The sequence below is a fragment of the Zingiber officinale genome, chromosome 5A (assembly GCF_018446385.1).
Source record: "Zingiber officinale cultivar Zhangliang chromosome 5A, Zo_v1.1, whole genome shotgun sequence".
NCBI lineage: Eukaryota > Viridiplantae > Streptophyta > Magnoliopsida > Zingiberales > Zingiberaceae > Zingiber > Zingiber officinale.
This window is the reverse complement of record NC_055994.1, coordinates 108,985,548-109,007,527: the sequence shown is the minus strand read 5'-3', so window position 1 is coordinate 109,007,527 and position 21,980 is coordinate 108,985,548. Positions and strand designations below refer to the sequence as shown.

General features: G+C 39.6%; 1 long non-coding RNA gene across 1 annotated transcript; it reads left to right on the top strand.

The window, feature by feature from the left end:
• The first annotated feature begins 766 nt into the window (after positions 1 to 766).
• On the top strand, positions 767 to 1,412 carry LOC121983124. The gene is made up of 3 exons (XR_006112391.1): positions 767 to 870; positions 965 to 1,244; positions 1,388 to 1,412. It is a non-coding gene; the product is annotated as an uncharacterized LOC121983124 (long non-coding RNA).
• The last annotated feature ends 20,568 nt before the right edge of the window (positions 1,413 to 21,980 follow it).

The following is a 21,980-nucleotide window of genomic DNA, read 5'->3' as shown; positions in this document are numbered from 1 at the left end:
TAGCAGATATTGACATCATCATTTGGACGAGGAGGTTACTTGGAAGCTCGAGGATATTATCCGAGCTCGATACCCAATCTTTTCACTTGAGGTATATGATTTAGTTTACCGTTCAGCATTTATACTTTCTGTCTGTTGTTAGTACTTGCTGATGGTAGATAACGAAATTTGGGGACCAAATTTTTATTAGTGGGGGAGAATGTAAAATACCGGAAAAATGACGAATATTAATAAGGGAATTTTTTGAAATTTTTGGACATTTTTCAAGAATTTTTCGGAGCTCGTACGGACGAGTTAATGGGGATAAAAACGGGGTCCGGAAAAGCCTGTTTAGGCTACCCAGTTTTAATAAGGAAAAGTTTTATTTTTCTTTTCCTTTTTCCTTTTCTTTTTCCTTTTCTTTTTTTTTCTCTCCTCGTTACTGTGCCGAGCCCGAGCCCTCATCCACTCCACTCTTCTTCTCTCGCGCCCGACGCCGGCCCTAACCGCCGGCCGGCGGTTTCTTCCTCCTGAGCCGCACACCCGAAGACCTTTTCTTCATCTTCTTCTCCACCCGAGCCGAAGCTTTCCCCTGCCCTAAAATCGCCGAAAGCTTGCTCTATGCCCACTGGTGCCGACGCCGAGCACTGCCGCTCTTCCTCAGCCCTAGCCGCCGCACGGGACATTGCCGGCCACCAGGACCGACCCAGGCCGCTGTCGCCCGACTCCTCCACTGTGCAGTGCCTAGCCGACTCCTCCACTGTGCAGTGCCTAGCCGACCCTCCACTGTGCAGTGCCTAGACGACTCCTTCCTTTGTCCTAGGTTCCCTCTTGTTGCTGGATCCGAACCCTAACTCCTCTGGGTTGGGTTGTGGTCAGCCTACCCGACTGGTAATTTTTCCTACTGCGCCACCAGCTGCTTCTCCGGATCTTATGTTGGATTTGTTGGTTGATAACAGTGGTATTTGTCACTGATTTCTCACAGCAGCTTCTCCGGATCTTGGCAGTAAGTTCTATAGGATTTGAGCAGTGTTGAGGCATCAGGGAATATGGGTAAGGTTGGTGTTAAGTTAATTACTGTTGAGGTGAGTATGGGAAGATGAACTTGATGATTTCGATGGTTTGAGCTATTGGTATTACTTTTGTTATGTAAGCATAGGGTTAATTATATTAAATCCTGTGTAGACCTTATATGGTGATTTCCTTTGCAGACATTGTTGGAGAAAGCCCTAATCGCTGTGATCTTCCTTTTGTGTGATCCAGAGGTAAGGCTTAATGAATACAATTAAATATGTTGGTTGATTTTTGGTGTAATTAGGGTTAATAAAACTAACCTTAGATGGTCGATGGATTAGAAATTTATTTAGCTATTTGTTTATACTTAGCTAAATTATACTATTTATCACAGGACCTTGACGCGAGACAAGTTTCTTAACATCCGGATTTGGACTGATTGGATCTTTCCTATTGGAGGCGGGTACCTCTTGACTTATCTTTTATGATATTGTCATTGGATATGCATAGTATTTTATAACTACATGCAATGAACATGTTTGCCGTTGGTATGTCACTGTTTGATATCCTTAGCATGTTAGGTTTGTCACCTGTGATGTATCCGTGCTTATATCTCGTGATTTGTTGCCATGATTATCTTGTTACCATGAGTATCTTTGTTTCTAGAGTGACATACCATGCTTACTGAGGTTAGGACTAGGATTTGGATTGTTGTTTCTGGCCTATATATCTAGATTATCTGATACTTAGGTTTTTGTGCCATATCAGATTTGTGTACCTCTATTTGTATATCATATATGATTTGGGTGTTTAGACCCTGATTCTTTGATCTGTGTATATTGTTGGTACATATGCTATGAAAGAGGGATATGATTTGGGTCTAGGTTGTTATACCTTAGAGGATTTGTATACCCTAGATCCGTGGATTTGGCTTACTGATACTGTGGTACCCATATTATGTATATATGGATTTTTCTATGCTGATCAGGATATTCCATACTTATTATGTTCAGGACATAGGGTTATTGATATTCTATCTGACCTGTGTACTCTAGATCTTGGTATGTGACCATCGCTTTTACAGTACCCATTTTGTATGTATGGATATGGTTATGTTGATCAGTTTTTGTCATGCTTAGTGTCATGCATCATGATTGCATGTCGATAGTCGACTCCATTGTTGTTGAGCACATCGCCAATTACATCTGCACACACCACCACTCATGGGTTAGTGGTCGATTCAGATAGTGTGTTGTAGGGACTTTGTTTGGCTACGTTGGTCCGCTCATGGGTAGTGTGACACAAGTGTTAGCCGCCGGGATTCCTCCCGTCATCGTGTACCGGAGTTGATAGCATTGAGCTCCCCATTTATGATTTGGGGTCACGGGACAGGAGTACTCAAGATCCCGTCCACTCGGTCACTCATCGAGAGCAGTGACGACAGAGGTCCCAACAGCCCTACCCACTCGGTCTCGCCATTTGTGTGAGATGACTGGCGTCAGGGGTGACCAGGACGCATCATTGACATCATATGCATTGATGCATTTATTTCTTGTGATTGTGTTTGCTGCATTTATTTGCTGCATTTGGTTGGATGCATATGTTTGACATGCATACAGGATTTATGGCACTTTCGGTTTGACGACCCTTTTGTTTGGATAGGAGTTCCTGGTGAGTACAGCTTCCTTAGTTACCTTTCAGTTTTGCATCTTTCCTAGATATATGATTAGGAAGCTGTATTCCATGTTTATTGCTGTTAGATATATCTTACTAGGCATGTCTATTGGTATTCGCTGAGTTGTTGAACTCACCCCCGTGGACTCTATATTTTTCAGGTACCAGGTTATTTATGGTGTCGCTTGGAGCATCCTGTCTGCTGGTCCCCACGTCACATCAGAGGACTTATCGGTTTCACGTATGTTTTGTTTGTTTTATGTATCAGTTTGTTTAGCTCTGTACTCTGGTTTTATTTTTTGAGAGTTGATGTTGTTATGTGGTGTTTTGTATTTGTTATTGGTTGTGTAAGCCTAGCCGGCTAGCAGTTTTGTGTTTTGGTTTTGGTACAGCCGAGTGGGCTGCTTTATTTTTTTACTGCGTGGTTGTGTCAGCCAGAGGCTGAATTTATTATTAACTGCGTGGTGTTTGTTTTCTTTTATTGTTATTATTCCAGCCGCATGTGGCTGAGGTATATAGTGCTTGTAGAAAAGTTTCAGATTGTCCGCCGTACAGGGGAGATGCTGCCGAAATTTCTTCGGACAGATACTCCTCCGGGGCGTGACACCGGATATTGGTTTGGAAGGCTTGGGACTTGGTTTGGGCAAAAACCAAGCTCTGGATCGATCAGTGGATCGATCCAGTGATACACTGGTATCTGGATCGGTCTGGTGACCGATAAGTAACCAAACAGTAGCCTACTGAGTGTTATCTGATCGGTCTACAGACCGATCAGGAAACAACGATCAGAAGGCAAGAAGCTCGGGAGAAAAGGAAGGGGATCGGTCCCTGGACCGATCAGAGAAAGATCTGATCGGTCCCCAGGACCGATCAGGATGAAGTTGGACCGATCAGGAGCATGCCTGATCGGTCCAGACCTTGAAAGGTCAGGGCTTAGCCTGATCGGTCCCCATGACCGATCAGGAGCTCTGTGGACCGATCAGGATGGAGCCTGATCGGTCCACATCCTAGCCGTTGCGGAGCAACGGCTAGTTTCTTCTGTGTCTTCTTCGCAGGTTATAAAAGAGATTGAGGAGCTACTGTTCGAACTTCTTCCTCTCCTTTCTACTGAGCTGCTGGTGTGCTCTTGAGCTTTGTTGAGTTCCGAAGCTTCGTGTGAGCTTCTTCGACTGGGTTCCTGCTGTTGTAGGCGTCTCGTGAAGTTGCTGCTTCAACCAGTCGACAAGAAGGCAAGCTAGGGTTATTACATTTGTGTATTGTACTTAGTTTCTTGCTATATTCTTGTACTCCTGTTCATCTTGCTGTTGCAAGACATTGTGGCGAGGTTTCTCCACCCAGAAGGAGTGATTGTTAGCCGGGTTTCCGGGGACTCATCCACCGACGGATTGATAGGCTTCGTCCACCTTACGGACACGCCGAGGAGTAGGAGTTTCATCTCCGAACCTCGTTACGTCGACGCGTATTGAGGTTTTATTTCTTGTCTTTGTTTCATTGTTTTATTTCCGCTGCGCTAACCTTGATTTGTAGAACGAAACGAACGAGATTTGGGGTCGGCTATTCACACCCCCCCTCTCTAGCCGCGACCATCGGTCCTAACAGATAGGTCTAGAGGATTGAAACACAATCTGAAGTCAAGCTAGGTTGATAGCTAGCACGAAATCCAGATTGATTGAGATCTGATAGAAAGAAGTCAATTTGGGTTGACAACTAGCTAAAGTCCATATTGATTGAGATATGATAGGAAGTCCTAGTGGGTTAAGGGACCTGATATCAAGGAAGTCTGCAATTGGTAAGTGGAGGTAAGCAACTGGAGGTGAGATCTAGTGAGGACACATTCCTAGTTGAGGGAACAGTAGGCATCGGTCTGACCTAGAGTTTCAGCGAAACATAAAGTCAGGATCGGACAGTCCAGAGACTATCAAATGTTAACTTTACGTCATATTATTTTTTTTCTTGTGCTAACTTTGTGTTGCAGAAGATAAAATGATAGAAAATCAGACTCTAAGAACCCAGATATTGTTGAGGTGCCCGGAGCCTGTCTTGGTTCATGGAGCCTGTCTAGGTGCCCGAAGCCTGTCTAGGTGCTCAGACCCTGTCCAAGAGTCTGAAGCCTGTCCAGGCGCCCAAAGTCCGTGTGCCCGGAGTTGCTCTAGGCCCCCGGGTCAGGAGCTTTGAAGGAACACCCGGGTGACTCTATAGGCACTCGGATGGTTCGGGTGCCCGAGGTTGATCCAAGCACTCGGACCAGTAAAAGTCATCCTAAGCTGAGTTGGAGTACGCTGATTGGCTGACCCACATCAGCTGTTCAGGCTCCCGGGCTGGTTCGGGCGCCCAGAGATGGATAAAGTCTGTGGGATAGACTTTTAATAAGGTGCAACCATATCAGTACACTCCAAGTACCCGGGGGTGGATCCAGGCTCCCAGATGGGACTATAAAAGGAAGGTTCAACCAGTAGCTTAAACACAACATTCGCTCTAACTTTTGCTCTTGCGTTCTGCTCCTAAAAGGCTTATACGACAGCAAAAAGCTACATTATTCTCAACCAACAACCAAGTTTTCCTTTCCTTCTATTGTCGGTACTCATTTATTATTCTTATATCTGTGCTTAACTTTTGTAACCTTTACGAGCTTATAGTAATTGCCCAATGATAGCACTTAACGAGTAGGAGTCGTCAAAGACTCTGAACAAAGTAAACTAAACATGTATTACCGATTGTTTTATTTATGTCTCTCTTTCTTTTCTCATACTTCCGTTGCACACTTTATTTCAAAAGAAAAGAAAAAATTTTAAAATCATGTGATTCATCCCCCCCCCTATGTGCTAATGATCCAACACTCTTATCCTGCACACTCACCACACTCGTAACTCAAATTAGATCCAATATATTAACCTAACTTAAATAATTGTCAATCATTAAAATTTCTCATCCAGGGTATGATTGCACCAATAATCTCTCACCTTTGATGTTTGATAATCTATTTAATTAAGTTTAAGTTAATTTTCAATATATCATAATATCATGTTCTAAACAATAAGATGATATCAATATAATAAGCATAAAAATTACAATATCATGTCATAATCAATAAACATGAACTTAAATACAATATTTCTTTCCCTTTGCCAAACTATCAAAATAAAGTTAACACTAATGAAGGAAAAACGTGATAATGGTGGGGAAGTCCCTCTTAATATATACATTCCAAAGATATAGGGCACAACCCTATAATTTAGAAAAATAAATACATAATCAAGGAAGGGGCACTCCCCTAAACCTATAGAATGCTAGGGTACATCCCTACATGAACACAAGCAAACAATTAACAACAGAGCACTCTCCCTTAATGTATGCAATAATAGGGTACACCCCTATACCACATAAAAATAATCAAACAAATAATGACAGAGCACTTCTCTGCCAAAACAAAAACTCAAAAAGATGATGAAATAATGTATGACATATGAATACTAAGAACTAAAACATCACATAAAATGGAAATCATCCATACAAAAAGTGTCTTCAATGAGGCAAGAGTAAATAGGTGCATCATATCAATCCTCATGATAAATCTTAATCAAATCCACAGAAGGATCATCATCAGCCAAAGGAGCATCATCTACTGGTGGAGGTGGCTAAGGAGGAGGACTTGTAGTCTAAGAATGTATCAGATCATGCAATGATACAGCGTTCATCTAAATGCCAACAACGCTCGTTTGGAGACCAACAACGCTCTTCTAGAGACCAACAACTCTTAACCAGATATAAATCTATCGTGTCTAAAGTCCACATGTTGCACATGCATCTCATCCACTTGAAGGTCTCGCTCCAGACGCAACTCCTCAAATTGCATATCTATGGTTTACTCAAGTTCAAGAATGTGAGATCGAAGATCATCATCTCAATCATACATATCATACACAACATCACCCCTGATCATCTGGATTAAGATATATAGGAATAATGAGTGTCTGTCCCTCAGTCTGTGGCCACGGTCTCGGTCCCTCACCTAACTGACGATTATCGATCCATCTCACAAGATTCCCATGGGACTCCATGCCATCCAAAGAAAAGAAGTGAATTAAAACTTAGAATACTTCAACGTCATCAACTTCGGCCTACCACATGAAACATCAATACTCAAAGACTCTAACCACTTGTGATGAGATGACCAAAAGACATATGAACTGTACCATGGATTGGTTTAATGAAATGAATGATACAATGAAACATGTTCAATGTCATGTTAATGTCCAAAGTTTGACGGAAGACATATAACATAAAAAGATGTGGAAGTCTAATGGTAGCTAATGCTGTTGGTTGCTACTCGGAAAACCTAATGGTTCCACTGTACAAAAATTTTGTACAAAGGTCTGAACCTTTTCCTAGCTACCATGTGTTCTTTTAAATTAAACTTGGATCGCCTGCGGAACTTAACACGTTTGATCCAAAGTTTAATCTATTTGTTCTTTTAGGTTTAGACTCGGATCTCCTGCGGAACTTAACACGTTCGATCCAAATCACCTAGGTTATTAATTTCATTAAATATTAATTTCCAAAATTGGCTTCCAGTACTGACGTGGCGAGGCACATGGCCTTCTTGGATATGGGAACAACCACCACCGACTAGACAAAGTCTTTTAAGGAAAGTTAATATTTAATTTCCTTAAATAACTTTAGGTCAACCGAAAAGAACAATCAAATCACAAGGAAAAAAACAAAAAAACACAACATCGAAAACAAATTCGAAATACTAGAATCGCATGCCTCTTGTATTTGGTATTATTTCCAAAAATAACTAGTATGATGCGGAAAGGAAAAATACTAGTTATACCTTTTAGAAAGACCTCTTGATCTTCTACCGTATTCCTCTTCTAACCTCGGACGTTGTGTGGGCAACGATCTTCCGAGATGAGAAACCACCAAAGCACCTTCTTCTCCTTTCTTCAAGTTTCGGCCAAGCACACTGCTTCCAAAAGATGAAGATCTTTTTCCACCAACCAAGCTCCAAGGGATGCATGAAACAAGACTCCTTTCTCTCCTTTTCTCCAAGCTAGATCCGGCCACTTCTATGCCTCCAAGAGATGATGAAGTCTCGGCCACAAGAAGGAGAAGAGAGAAGGAGAAGGGGAACCTCTAGGGGCTGGCCACACCAAGGAAGAAAAGAGAGGAAGAAAAAGAATAGAGTTGTTCACCATGCAGCCTCCTCTACCCCCTCTTTTATAATCCTTGGTCTTGGCAAATAAGGAAATTTAAATAAAAACTTCCTTAATTCTTTTTCTATGAAAAGGAAAATTTATTTAATTAAAAATAATTTTCTCTTCTCCAATTTATTTGGCCGGCCACCTCTTTCCCCAAAACAAGGAGAGTTTTAATTAAAACAAAAATTAAAACTTCCTAATTTGTTTCTAGAAATTTATAAAAATTTCTCCAATAATTTTAATCCCTTCATGATTGGTTAATAAAAAGAAATTTTATAAATTAAAATCTTTCTTTTAAACATGTGGATAATTTCCAAAAAGGAAAGTTATCTCTAAAAATTAAAATCTCCTTTCAATCTACAAATAAGGAAAGATATTAAATCTTTTCTTAATCTTTTGTAGAAACTAATAAAAGAGAATTTTTAATTTTTAAACTTTCTTTTAAATCATGAACATAATTAAAAGGAAAGTTTTTACCAAAATTAAAATCAATCTTTTAATCTACAAATAAGGAAAGAGATTTAGCTCTTCTCTTAATCTTTTGTAGAATCTTATAAAAGGAAAGATTTAAATTTTAAACTCTCTTTTAAATCATGTTATCCACATAAGAAAAATTTTAAAAAATAAAAATCCTTTTATTTTAATTTGGGTCGGCCACACCAAGCTAGGGCCGCCCACCTTGAAGCACCCATGAACCAAACTTTGGTCGGCCCTAGCTTGGTCTCCAAGCTAGCTTGGCCGGCCCCTATGGGATGGGTAAGAAGGTGGGTATAGGTGGGTATAGTACTCTATAATTAAGAGGCTACGATAGGGACCGAGAGGAGGAATTGGTTTTGGTCTCCCGATAAAATTAAGCATCCCGTGTTCGCCCCGAACACACAACTTAATTTTATCAATAATAATTCATTCCACTAGAGAACTATTATTGAACTACCGCACCAATCCCAAATTACATTTTGGGCTCCTTCTTATTATGAATGTGTTAGTCTCCCTGTGTTTAAGATAACAAATGTCCACTAATTAAGTAAGTTACTGACAACTCACTTAATTAATATCTAGCTCCAATAGTAGTACCACTCAACTTCATCGTCATGTCGGACTAAGTCCACCTGCAGGGTTTAACATGACAATCCTTATGAGCTCCTCTTGGAGGCATTCTCAACCTAGATCACTAGGACACAGTTTCCTTCTATAATCAACAACACACACTATAAGTGATATCATTTCCCAACTTATCGGACTTATTGATTTATCGAACTAAATCTCACCCATTGATAAATTAAAGAAATAAATATCAAATATATGTGCTTGTTATTATATTGGGATTAAGAGCACACACTTCCATAATAACTGAGGTCTTTGTTCCTTTATAAAGTCAGTATAAAAGAAACGACCTCTAATGATCCTACTCAATACACTCTAAGTGTACTAGTGTAATTATATAGTTAAGATAAACTAATACCTAATTACACTACGACCTTCCAATGGTTTGTTCCTTTCCATCTTGGTCGTGAGCTACTGTTTATAATTTATAAGGTACTGATAACATGATCCTCTGTGTGTGACACCACACACCATGTTATCTACAATATAAATTAATTGAACAACTACATTTATCATAAATGTAGACATTTGACCAATGTGATTCTTATTTCTAGATAAATGTTTATACCAAAAGTTAGGCTTTTAGTATACATTCTAACAAATGCATGAGATACAATAGGCAAAATACAATTGATAATAAGTTTGAACAAAGGATTATCCTTAGCTAATATCTCAAAAGTAGAATAAGAAATAATATAAGTTCTAGGTCCATCCAGACAAGGTCATCCATAGAAATACTCATATATAGAAGATATAGAAATATGCTAAAAAGGTGGAGACAAAAGATTTGGCAATGTAGGATAGAAAATAAAGTCATCTGTGGATGGATGGTACTCTAAAAACTCCTGGAGGATCATAGGAGTGAAGTATAGATTACGATTAACAACACGAGTTTGGTATTTCAAATTAGTACCAGATGGATGCAAATTATTGTAAAACTTAGCTACTAATTCCTCATTTATGCCATGCTCACAATAGACTAGTTTTTCCAATTGATAATGTTGAATGAGCTTAAAGACATCAAGACAATGATCACGGAAGAACTGTCAGTCAATCGAGTTGGAATAAGTTTGAATTTATTCATGTTGAATGCATGTTAGAGAGAAGCATTTGGAAAATGAGAGTTGGTTAGTGGTTGAGGGTGGGATGAACCCTCATCGGACTTAATATGCTTTTGCTTCTTTACAAAGGTAATGAATAATGAATGCACCAATAATTCATGAGCAACAAAAATAAAATGATTTATGATGCATGAATGGAATGCAACAATCAATAGATTAGAGAATTTGTCATGAAGAATGAAATAAATGAATGAAAACTAGGGTTTAGGGTTTTACTTTAGTAGTATTAGTTCTCAGCAAGTTGATTGGGCTAGGAGAGAGGGACGAGCTGACACAGAGTCACTGGAGAAGTAATCGTTGCTGAAGACACACCATCACCAAAGAACCTTGGTCTATGGACACACTTGAATAAGATACATATGAAAACTGGAAAGGGAATGACAAGAACACTAAAGGAGCCACTAGGTCTAGGACTTACTAGAGTGATGAAGTCGTCGGAGGGAACACTGGAGAAGAGAATAGGTCAGGGTGACACATACAATGAGGGATTTAGAGCGCTAGGGCTCAGGGAAAAATGGGTGAATAAATCGATTAATTAGGGCACAAGTTATAAAATCGAGCCTACCAATAGATTGGTGAGTTTCACCAACAGATTAGTGAGTTTCACCAATCGATTGATGAGTTTCATCAATCGATTCGTGAGGCTTTAATCTATCAAAGCAAGCTATTCAAATCAATTCCATACTCGGGAAAAATTAGCACCAATGGATTGGTATAGCTAAATCAATCACCTTGATCGATTCAGCAAGGTTTGTGCTCATGAAAATTCACTATCAATGGATTAGACCAATCGATCAACGCGATCGATTCAGCAAGGTTCTATGCTTAGGAAATTTACTCACAATCGATTGACTCTATCGATTAGGAATCATTCTGTGGTAAATCATAGAAGCCTTTAATTGATTACTGATTCCCCCAATTGATTCAAATTTTTCTGTGAGAAACCATAGAATCACCAATTGATTGGTAATTGTCATCAATCAATTGGGATTGCTGATAAAACATAATAAACCCTAATTTTCCTCCATTTTATGCCAATTTTTAAGGTTAACGACTTTAAACATGTGTATGAAGTGCAGCTATAATGGATATGTGAAGTCAAGTGTATTGGAATAGTTGATTATGTTTTTCTTTTGTCGAAATATCCAATCATGATCTTCTGACAAAATACATATTAATTATGTATTGATTGTTGGATCGAGATGCGCTAGAGGGAGGGGGGATGAATAGCGCTCGTGGCTTTCACACTCTTCGTATTTGTAAATCGGCGAGTAATAAGCAGCGAAATTAAAAGACAACAAACGAACACAAGTTATTTACTTAGTTCGGAGCCTTGGGCGACTCCTACTCCAAGGCCCGCGATCGTTGATCGCTTTCGGTGGGCAACAGCTATAATATCAAAATTTAGTACAGTAGAGAGTTACAAATAAATGAACTAAAATAAACAATACCGACAACACTAAATGAAATATTGAAGCTTTGGGTCGTCGGGAACTCGTCGTAGCTTAGCCGGGTTGTTTCTTGAGCGGCACGCGAAGATGGAACACTTTTGAATTCGTTGATCTGACTGCTGCCTCGAGAGCTCCTTTTATACACTGCTGGAGGTGCCTCAATCACCATCCAAGGCGCCTCCATGCCTCCCGAGTAGCCCGCGTGGATCAGCACAGAACAGGTCACACCTCATCCACTCGAAGGTGCCTCCAAGCTTCGGTCCAAGGCGCCTCCAGCTTCAACCGAGGCGCCTCCAGCATTGCTTCGTAACCAAATCCTGCTTTACACTCGAGGCACCTCCAAGCTCCATGGAGGCGCCTCGGACACTGTTCATCTGAGGTGTGACTTGCTCCTTTGTTCCTGCAAAATGTGTTAGTCTCAAACACATACCCTGCAAAATAAAGTTAGAACATAATAGTCATAGTAAATATAATATTGACAGTCTCTGGACTGTCCGGGTCTGACTTCGGATTTTCAACCGGAAACGCTAGGTCGACCCGATGCCTACTATTCCCTCAGCGGGGAACGCGTCCTCACCTACTCCACTCAGGAGATTTACTTGATGTCAGTCCGGTCCTCCAGACCGACTGGACTTTGCGCTTAGGGTTACCACCCCCTAAGACCTAGGGTTACCACCCCCTAGGACCTAGGGTTACCACCCCCTAGGATTTTTCTCCACCTAGGGTTACCACCCCCTAGGACCTAAGGTTCCCCCCCCCCCCTAGGATTTTCCTCCACCTAGGGTTACCACCTCCTAGGACCTAGGGTTACCACCCCTTAGGGTTTTCCTCTTGCCTAACCGCAGCTAGGACTTTTGCCTAAGAATACTTAGGACTTTTCTGCAAGCTCAATCAGACATGTTAGATCACAAATAAGCTTAACTTTGAATTCCTTTGCCATTATCAAAACAAAGGTTCGATCGTCGGATGCTTCCCGCACCAACAATCTTCCCCTTTTTAATTATGGCAACTAAAATTCAAAGTTAAGTAAAATAGACGTATATCCGATCTTCAAAGTTTAAGTAAGAAACATAAGCAAGCTTAAGTAAATAGATTCAAACGCAAGCCTCACTTAAGCTAACATATACTTAAACTTAAGGCTCCCCCATAACAAGAGCTCTCTTTCATTTTAAATTTTGAATTTCATACTCTCCCCCTTTACCATATATCAAAATAAACAAAGAAAAATGGCCTTAGAAATATAGGGTCAAAGACTTAGGCTTTTTAGTTTTAGCTAAGTAGATAAAAGAAAAAGTGACTTTAGCTAAAGAAAATTATTTTAACTTTCGAGACGCCTTGTTGAAAAATATTTCGTTAAATTTTGAAAAAGCCTTTTTGAATAATACGAGGTTAAATTTGAAAAATCCTTTTCAAAATAAATATTTAGTTTAATAATCTTTAGAAAATATTCAGTTAAATTTTGAAGGAAGCTTAAGAAGGAAGAAACTTAGTTTAGAAAGTTGAATCCTTAAAAGTCTATGAAAACACTTAGCTTTTTGAATTTTAATCTTTTTGCAAAACTTTTTAGCTAAGTGAATGTTTTAGGGATTATTTTGAAAAGTACCTTTAGCTAAGGGAAATTGTTTTGAGTGTGAAGGTAACTTAGCTAAATTTAAAGAAATCCGTAGATAATTTTTGAAAAGTTAAATTCTTAAAGGCATTTTCTTAATTTCAACAAGGCTTTGTGAACAATATTAAACTTCGAAAAATACTTAGCTTAGAAAGAATAACTTTTGAAAACCCTTTAAGAAAATGCTTAGCAAATTTTGAAACAACCTTAAAACACTTAGTCGAATTTTAACAAGCTTTTGAATGATATGTAACTAAGATTTAAGGCAAATTTAGGCTAGTTTGAACAAGTATTTGGCAAAGTAATTTTTGTTGGAGCAATCCCAATGGTCCGTGGGACCATGTGTTTTGGTGTTTGGGCAAAGAGTTTAAGTTAGGTTTACCCTCGTTTTTTGTTATGTGTACTTGAGTTGTGCAAGACTGCAGGTGACACATGTGACTTAGGTTGACGACTTCGGGTCTAGTGAAGGATGGAGCATCCAAGGGACTGTGGACAAGGCAACAAGTACAAGGGCCGAGGGAAGCGACTTCGAGGCATATGAGAAGGATGGCATTGGGGACGAGCCGAGGGCTTGAATGCATCCGAGGGACGAGAGCCAAAGGAAGTAAGCTTGAAGGCAAGAGGTCAAGGCTGCAAAAGAAGAGTCAAGTGAGTCGTGAGGGGTACGAGTGCATGAGAGATTATACCCGGGGAAAAAATCTCGTGGGGGTACTGTAGCAGTTGGCGACACTGTAGCAGTCGACTGATGACTGTAGCAGTCGACTGATGACTGTAGCAGTCGACTGGTGTACTGTAAAGAGCCGTTGAGAGAGTCGTTGGGCTGGCACCAGTCGACTGGTGCAAGGACCAGTCGACTGGTAACAGCCAAATCAGCTTATTGATTTGCTCCAAGCTCTATAAGAAGGAGTTTGGGATGGCCGGCCAAGGTGACGAAATTAGACTTGGTTAAAGCCTAATTAGTAGTCACCAAAGTGCTCAAGGTCTCTTGTATCCAAGTGTTCTTGGTTGGTGTTGTGGTGAGGTTTCTCCACCCACAAGGAGTTGCTTGAGTAGCCGGAGTTTGTCAGGGGCTAATCCACCGAAGGATCGGGATCGTCCACCTTACGGACAGCTGTGGAGTAGGAGCATCATCTCCGAACCACGTTACATCGACGTGCATTGGTTTGCTTGTTCTTTTCTTTATCATTAGCTTTTGTATTCGTAATTAGTATTTGTATTTCCGTTTGCGCACTAACGAATACTTAGGAAGCGAGTAATTGGGGACGACGTCTATCTAACCCCCCTTCAAGCCAGCCACCGATCCTCCTATAATTGGTATCAGAGCAAGGCCGTTCTCCATCAGACTAACCGTCGAGGAAGCTAAGAAGATGACCGGCTTGATAGAACCGCCAAAGTTTGAAGGAGGAAGCCTTGGGGACATCATATTTTGGATGATGAAGATCGTAGTCTTCTTCGACACAGATTGGGATACAATGATGGTGATCAAGTACCCGTTCGAAGTCCCAAGAGACAAGAAGGGAAAAAGACTCCGACCATGGCATTGGACGGAAGAGCAAACCACACGATCGGAGGCAAATTCAAAGGTTATATCTATATTGATTGATATTTTGCCTAATCATGTGATAAATGATGTAGGTGAGTATAAGAACGCCCACGAGTTGTGGAGCAAGGTGAAGATGGTTCTACAAGAAGAACCTAAACCTACACAAGAGGAAGAAGAACCCATTGAGATGGGTCTAGTTGCTCAAGTAGAAGAGGAGCAAATGGAAGTTGAGTCATGCTCAACTTCCAAGGAGGATGAAGAAAGGTCATCCACAAGTGTGGATGTGGAAGATGAGGTAGCATCTACATCCTCAAGGGTTGAAGAAGAGTCCAAGATAAATGAAGAAGAAATCTTGGAAGAAGTCAACCTAGTGAGTACCTCCACCGAAGCAAAGTCAAAGGACCACATTGTGTGCTTCGGGTGCAATGAAAAGGGGAACTACAAGAGTAGATGTCCTATGGGTAAGAAGAAGGTAACTCCTAAACCCACTCAAATTATTTTAGATACTAATGTGGGTTGTAGAAATGATGGTGCCAAGAAGAAGAAGGAGAAGAAGCACATTAGATACTTCACGTGTGGTAAAATGGGGCACTACCACACGAAATGCCCAAGGAAGGGAGAGCTCAAGAAGTTGGAGCATTTAAAGAAATGGGAGAAGAAGAAGAGAAGCAAGAGTCAAGGGGGAGCTCCAAAGGTAAAGGGTAAGGTAAGCCCTAGTTTAAATTTGAAGTCAAATTTAAATTCTTATGCTCCCATGCATGCTAGGAATAATTCTTATTATAGGAATAGGGTTAATATAGATCAAAACCCTAGGAGACCAATTTATGAAAAATTTAGAAATGGTAGACCTAAGGAGACCCAAGGCATTAATCCCAAGAAAGGGAGACATATGCCTAGAAAAATGGGTAGGTCTAGGAATGTCCATGGTGGACATGTTGACTCAAGGTTTAGGAACCTAGAAAGGGAAAATCAAGCTTTAAAGGCAAAGCTTGATAAATTGGAGAAAACCCTAGAAAGATTCAATGTTGTATCTAAGGGTTTAGGTATCGTGTTGGGTAGTCAAAGACCCAACAAAGATAGATCGGGTTTGGGATACCGATCTAATGTTTCCAATGCTAAGGAAAAGTCATATGCTAGGGTCGCATATGACTATAGCAAGGAGAAACCAATAAATGGCAAGAGAAAGTCATTTAAAAGTAAGGAGAAGTTAACCAAGGACAAGGTGTCTAAGGTTAAGAAAGTTAGGTTTGTAGGCCAAGTGTCACCGGAGGTGCACCGATGTGGCCTAGCGATTATAGATGAGTCACCTAGGGAGGTGGCTAAGGTTAAGGGCTCTAGGGGGAGCTTAAAGAGTCAAATTGGGACCCATGGCCAATGGATCTCAGGTGGGTACTACTTGGGAGTCTAGAGAAGCCATGGAGTGTACTAAATGATTTAAAGACGGACTTGAGTCTCAAACCTAGGGATTTGGCACACATGGTTTGTGTTTCATGCAAGAAATATGACAATTTGGTTTATATTGCATGAAAATTGATTTTGGATTTATAAATGCCATATAAACCAATGCTAGGGATGCATTGTGGGTTGGTATGGGCAAATACATCAAGAGGAAGCCAAAACTAGGACTTTAGGTCAAGGTTCAATTGAACCATTTAGCTAGTTTTGGATTTTATGTAAATCTTGGGATTTGTGATAGATACATTTTGTAATGTATTTTTTCCAGGTAGAGAATGGTTCAATAGACCTCTCCACAAAATTTGGGAATTTTTGGAGGTCTAGGGAATTTCTGAAGTTGGCTTGAAAAGGTTGATTTTTTCAGAAATGGGGTACCAGTCGACTGCTACAGATACCAGTCGACTGGTAACAGTGTTTTTTAGTACAGAATATTTCTGTAAGCTCATTTTGATAAGGGCAGTCGACTGGTGTCGGTACCAGTCGACTGGTAACAGTAGATTTCGACCACAGAATGCTTCTGTAAGGTTCTGTCGAAGGGGGCAGTCGACTGACACTTAGGGCAGTCGACTGATACCAGCCTGATAATGTTTTTCAGTGTTGTTCTTGACCATGTCAACTCGTTTAGATGTATGAGATCCATGGGGGATAAATACATGAGTTTAGGGTCAGTTTGGATGATAAGTTTTTAACAATTGGGATATTGTTGGAGAACTTTTTTGATGTTAGGCAAAGGGGGAGAATTAAGGTTTAGTTGGGAAAACCTTTAGTGCCTTTGCGTAGGGGGAGCCTTGTGATAGGTTCTTAAAAAGCCTTGTGATAAAATCCTAGCTCAATGGGGAGCGTAGGTGTAGGAGGAGCCTTGTGAGAGGTTCTAATGCATGTTTGCATTTCGTTTCGGCAGTTGCCAAGTGTGTAGCCTTGACAACGTAAGTCCATTCGGCGGTGTAAGTCCAAGTGTGTAGCCTTGGCAACGTAAGTCCATTCGGTGGTGTAAGTCCAAGTGTGTAGCCTTGGCAGCGTAAGTCCATTGTTTCTTTTTAGCATGTTTATTTGCTATATATGTTTTCCCTAACTTAAACGTATTGTCAAACACCAAAAATGGGGAGATTGTTCAAGCAATCCCAATGGTCCGTGGGACCATGTGTTTTGGTGTTTGGGTAAAGGGTTTAAGTTAGGTTTACCCTCATTATTTGATATGTGTACTTGAGTTGTGCAGGACTACAGGTGACACATGTGACTTAGGTTGACGGCTTCGGGTCCGGTAAAGGATGGAGCATCCGAGGGACCGTGGACAAGGCAGCAAGGACAAGGGCCGAGGGAAGCAACTTTGAGGCATACGAGAAGGATGGCATTGGGGACGAGCCGCGGGCTTGGATGCATCCGAGGGACGAGAGCCAAAGGAAGTAAGCTTGAAGGCAAGAGGTCAAGGCTGCAAAAGAATAGTCAAGTGAGTTGTGAGGGTACGAGTGCATGAGAGATTGTACTCGGGGAAAAAATCTTGTGGGGGTACTGTAGCAGTCAACGGGGGTACTGTAGCAGTCAACGAGTGGTGTAGCAATTGACGGCACTGTAGCAATTACTATAGCAGTCGACTGATGACTGTAGCAGTCGACTGGTGCACTATAGAGAGCCGTTGAGAGAGCCGTTGGGCTGGCACCAGTCGACTGGTGCAAGGACCAGTCGACTAGTAATGGGCAAATCAGCTTACTGATTTGCTCCAAGCTCTATAAGAAGGAGCTTGGGATGGCCGGCCAAGGTGACGAAATTAAACTTGGTTAAAGCCTAATTAGTAGTCACCAAAGTGCTCAAGGTCTCTTGTATCCAAGTGTTCTTGGTTGGTGTTGTGGTGAGGTTTCTCCACCCACAAGGAGTTGTTTGAGTAGCCGGAGTTTGCCGGGAGCTAATCCACTGAAGGATCAGGATCATCCACCTTACGGATAGCCATGGAGTAGGAGCATCATCTCCGAACCACGTTACATTGACGTGCATTGGTTTGCTTGTTCTTTTCTTTATCATTAGCTTTTGTATTCGTAATTAGTATTTGTATTTCCGCTTGCGCACTAACGAATACGTAGGAAGCGAGTAATTGGGGGCGCCGTCTATCCAACCCCCCTTCAAGCCGGCCACCGATCCTCCTACAATTTTGAAAATCTGAATTTAAAGAGATTTTAAAAAATACTGAATTTTTAAAAGGTGTTTAAGAAAAGATAAACTTAAAAGGTTTTAACGAAGGCCATTTTCACGTCAATTTAAGAAATCCTAAAGTCCAAGCATGAGTACCTTTAGCTAATCTTCTTGACAATATTAATATTCTTGGCCACATGTCTAACCGTTAGCTACTAGCTGTTTGCCTAGAGGACAACAACTTTCACTCGGTTAGTCAAATTAAGTCAATTGACCCAGTTAGATTTGACTAGGGCTGGATGACTTAACTTGATTAATGTAATGTTAGTTTTTAACACCCAAACTTATTGTGATGCATCAAAATAAGCATTCTGAAGTCCAGGCGGTACCCTATGCATCTCACGCCGTTCTAAGTTTCTTTCAAACACAAGTAAGTTAAGCATAGGGTGTTTGTGAGATTCTCTGGGTGAAAACTAGGGGTACATGAATTCTAGGGTTGGAGCCTAGGCTAAGTCCAGATTTTGAAAATCTAATAAAATTGGGAATTTTTTAAAACCATTTTTCCTATAATTTTGAAGAACAAGTAAAAGCAAGATGAGTTTAAAAGCAAATAAGTTCTATTCTACTAAGCACATTCCTATTTCTCTTCTAAGTGCACTGAACTCAAGTTCAGGTAAGGGTTTTGTGAATATGTCAGCTAGGTTTGATTTGGACTCAACATAGTTAAGTACAATATCACCCCTAGCTATGTGATCCCTTACAAAATGATGTTTTACTTCTATGTGTTTAGTTCTTGAGTGGTGAATTGGGTTCTTTGTCAGGTTGATTGAACTTATATTGTCAATTAAGATTTTAGTTTTATGATATTCTAGTTTGTAGTCTTTTAGGGAATGCATCATTCATAATAATTGAGATGCACATTCTCCTAGGGCTATGTATTCAGCTTCAGTGGTTGATAGGGAAACACAATGTTACTTTCTGCTTGACCAACTTACTAGGAACTAACCTAGAAATTGACAACTACCACTTGTGCTTTTTCTATCTAGCTTGCACCCGGCATAGTCTGAGTCAGAATAGCCAGTTAGATCAAGGGTGTAAGTTTTAGGGTACCAAAGTCCTACATTTAGGGTTCCCTTAATATACCTAAGTATTCTTTTAACGTGAGTTAGATGTGACTCTTTTGCACAAGATTGGTATCTTGCACACATACCTACTTGAAAAAGAATATCCGGTTGACTGGCAGTTAGGTATAGTAGACTTTCTATCGCACTTCGATAGTATTTCAAGTCTACTAGTTTTCCTTCTAAGTCTGAGTCAATTTTAATGTTGGTAGCCATTGGTGTATTGATAAGTTTTGAGTTTTTCATTCCAAATTTTTTAATTAATTCCTTAGCATATTTTGTTTGGAAGATGTAAATTCCATCTTTTGTTTTTTTAATTTGTAAACCTAAGAAAAAGTTAAGTTCCCCTACTAGACTCATTTCAAATTCATTTTCCATTAGTTTTGTAAATTCTTTTAAAAATTTTGAGTTGGTTGACCCAAATATTATATCGTCTACATAAATTTATGCAATAAAAATGTCATTTTCTAAGGATTTTACAAGAGGGTTGGATCTATTTGACCTTGGCCAAATCCTTTTGATATCACGTAGTTAGATAATCATTCATACCAAACCCTAGGGGCTTGTTTTAATCCGTATAAGGCCTTTTTTACTCTAAGGACATGATTCGGATGTTCTAGGTCTTCAAATCCTGGGGGTTGACTAACATACATTTCTTCTTTAATGAATCCGTTTAAGAAAGGGGATTTTACGTCCATTTGATAGAGTTTGAATCCTTTATGTGCTGCATAGGCCAGCAACATCCTAATAGATTCAAGTCTAGCTACAGAGGCATAGGTCTCATCATAGTCTAACCCTTCTACTTGATTGAACCCTTTGGCTACTAGCCTAGCTTTGTGTCTAACTATTTCACCTTGATCATTTAATTTGTTTCTAAAAACCCTTTTAGTATCAATTATAGTTTTATCAATTGGTTTAGGTACTAGTTCCCAGACTTGGTTTCTTTCAAATTGTGCTAATTCTTCTTGCATTGCTAAAGTCCAGTCTGGGTCTGGTAGGACTTCATCTATAATTTTGGGTTCAATCTTAGAAATTAGGGTTATTTGACCTAGGTTCCTATAAGATGACCTAGTTCTGACCCCTAGAGTTGGGTCACCCAAAATTTGGTCAGATGGGTGATTGGTGCTTGTTCTTGTTGGTCTTATACTTTGATTAGTAGTTGGTTCTTCAGATTCATTAGGTTCAGGTTGAATTTTGTCATCATCTTTTATATTTATTGAGTCAAAATTTTCTATATTATTATTTTCTTTTATTAGATTGGGTAATTTATTTTCTTCATCAAATATTATATTTGTTGTTTCTTCAACTTTTAAGGTATTTTTGTTATAAACTCTATATAACCTACTAGTTGTTGAATACCCTAAAAATATTCCTGGGGTTATTTTTGATGAGAACTTCCCTAAGTAATCTTTAGTGTTTAAAATAAATACTTTACACCCAAATACTTTTAAATAGTTCACATTAGGCAATTTATTATAGTATATTTCATATGGTGTTTTATTCTAAAATTTGTTAATTAAGATTCTATTTTGTATGTAACAGGCTGTATTGATTGCTTCAGCCTAGAATTGATTAGATAGTTTATATTCATTTAACATGGTCCTAGCAGCTTCTTGTAGGGTTCATTTTTTACGTTCTACTAGACCATTTTGTTGAGAGGTCCTAGAGCAAGAATATTCATGTTTATACCCATTAATTTCATAAAATTCAGTAAAATTATGATTCTCAAATCCCCCCCTATGGTCGCTTCTAATTCTTTTTAATTGAGTATCTTTTTCATTTTCTATTAATTTACAAAAGATTTTAAATACTGCAAAAGTTTCATCTTTAGTTTTTATGAATTTTACCCAAGTAAATCTTGAGTAGTCATCGATTATTACTAAGCAATATTGGTTTTTGCTTAGTGACTTGGCTCCATGAGAATCAAACAAGTCTAGGTGAAGGAGCTCAAGTATAGACGTTGTTCTATTTAAGTTGGTTAATTTGTGGGTTGATTTGGTTTGTTTATCCTGTTGACAAGCACTACAAATTGAATTTTCAATGAATGTCAATTTGGGTAGACCTCTTACTAAACCATTTTGACTCATTTTTGAAATGAGTCTAGTATGAGTGTAACCCAGTCTCCTGTGCTACAACTCAGTTTCCTCTTGTTGTGTCAGTAGATACTTTATTGAGGAGGTTGGTAGGTTGATTGTGTAGACATTATCTCTCCTCGCGCCCTTAAGTATAATATCAGGGTTATTAATATTTTTAACTATACACTCAAATTTGGTAAAGTTAACTGAGTAGCCACTATCACATAATTGACTTATACTGAGTAAGTTAAAATTAAAATTTTCAACTAATAATACTTTTCGAATAATGAAATCGGAACTGAGTTCGATGTTACCTTTTCTGATTACCTTAAGTTTACCGTCGTTGCCGAATGCAATCGATCCTAAATTCTTTAATTTGAGCTTTGTGAACTTCAGTCTATCTCCAGTCATATGTCTGGAGCATCCACTATCCAACATCCATTGATCCAATTCTTTATATTCCTACACATAAAGTGTTTGAATTGGAATATATTAGATGAAATGATAGT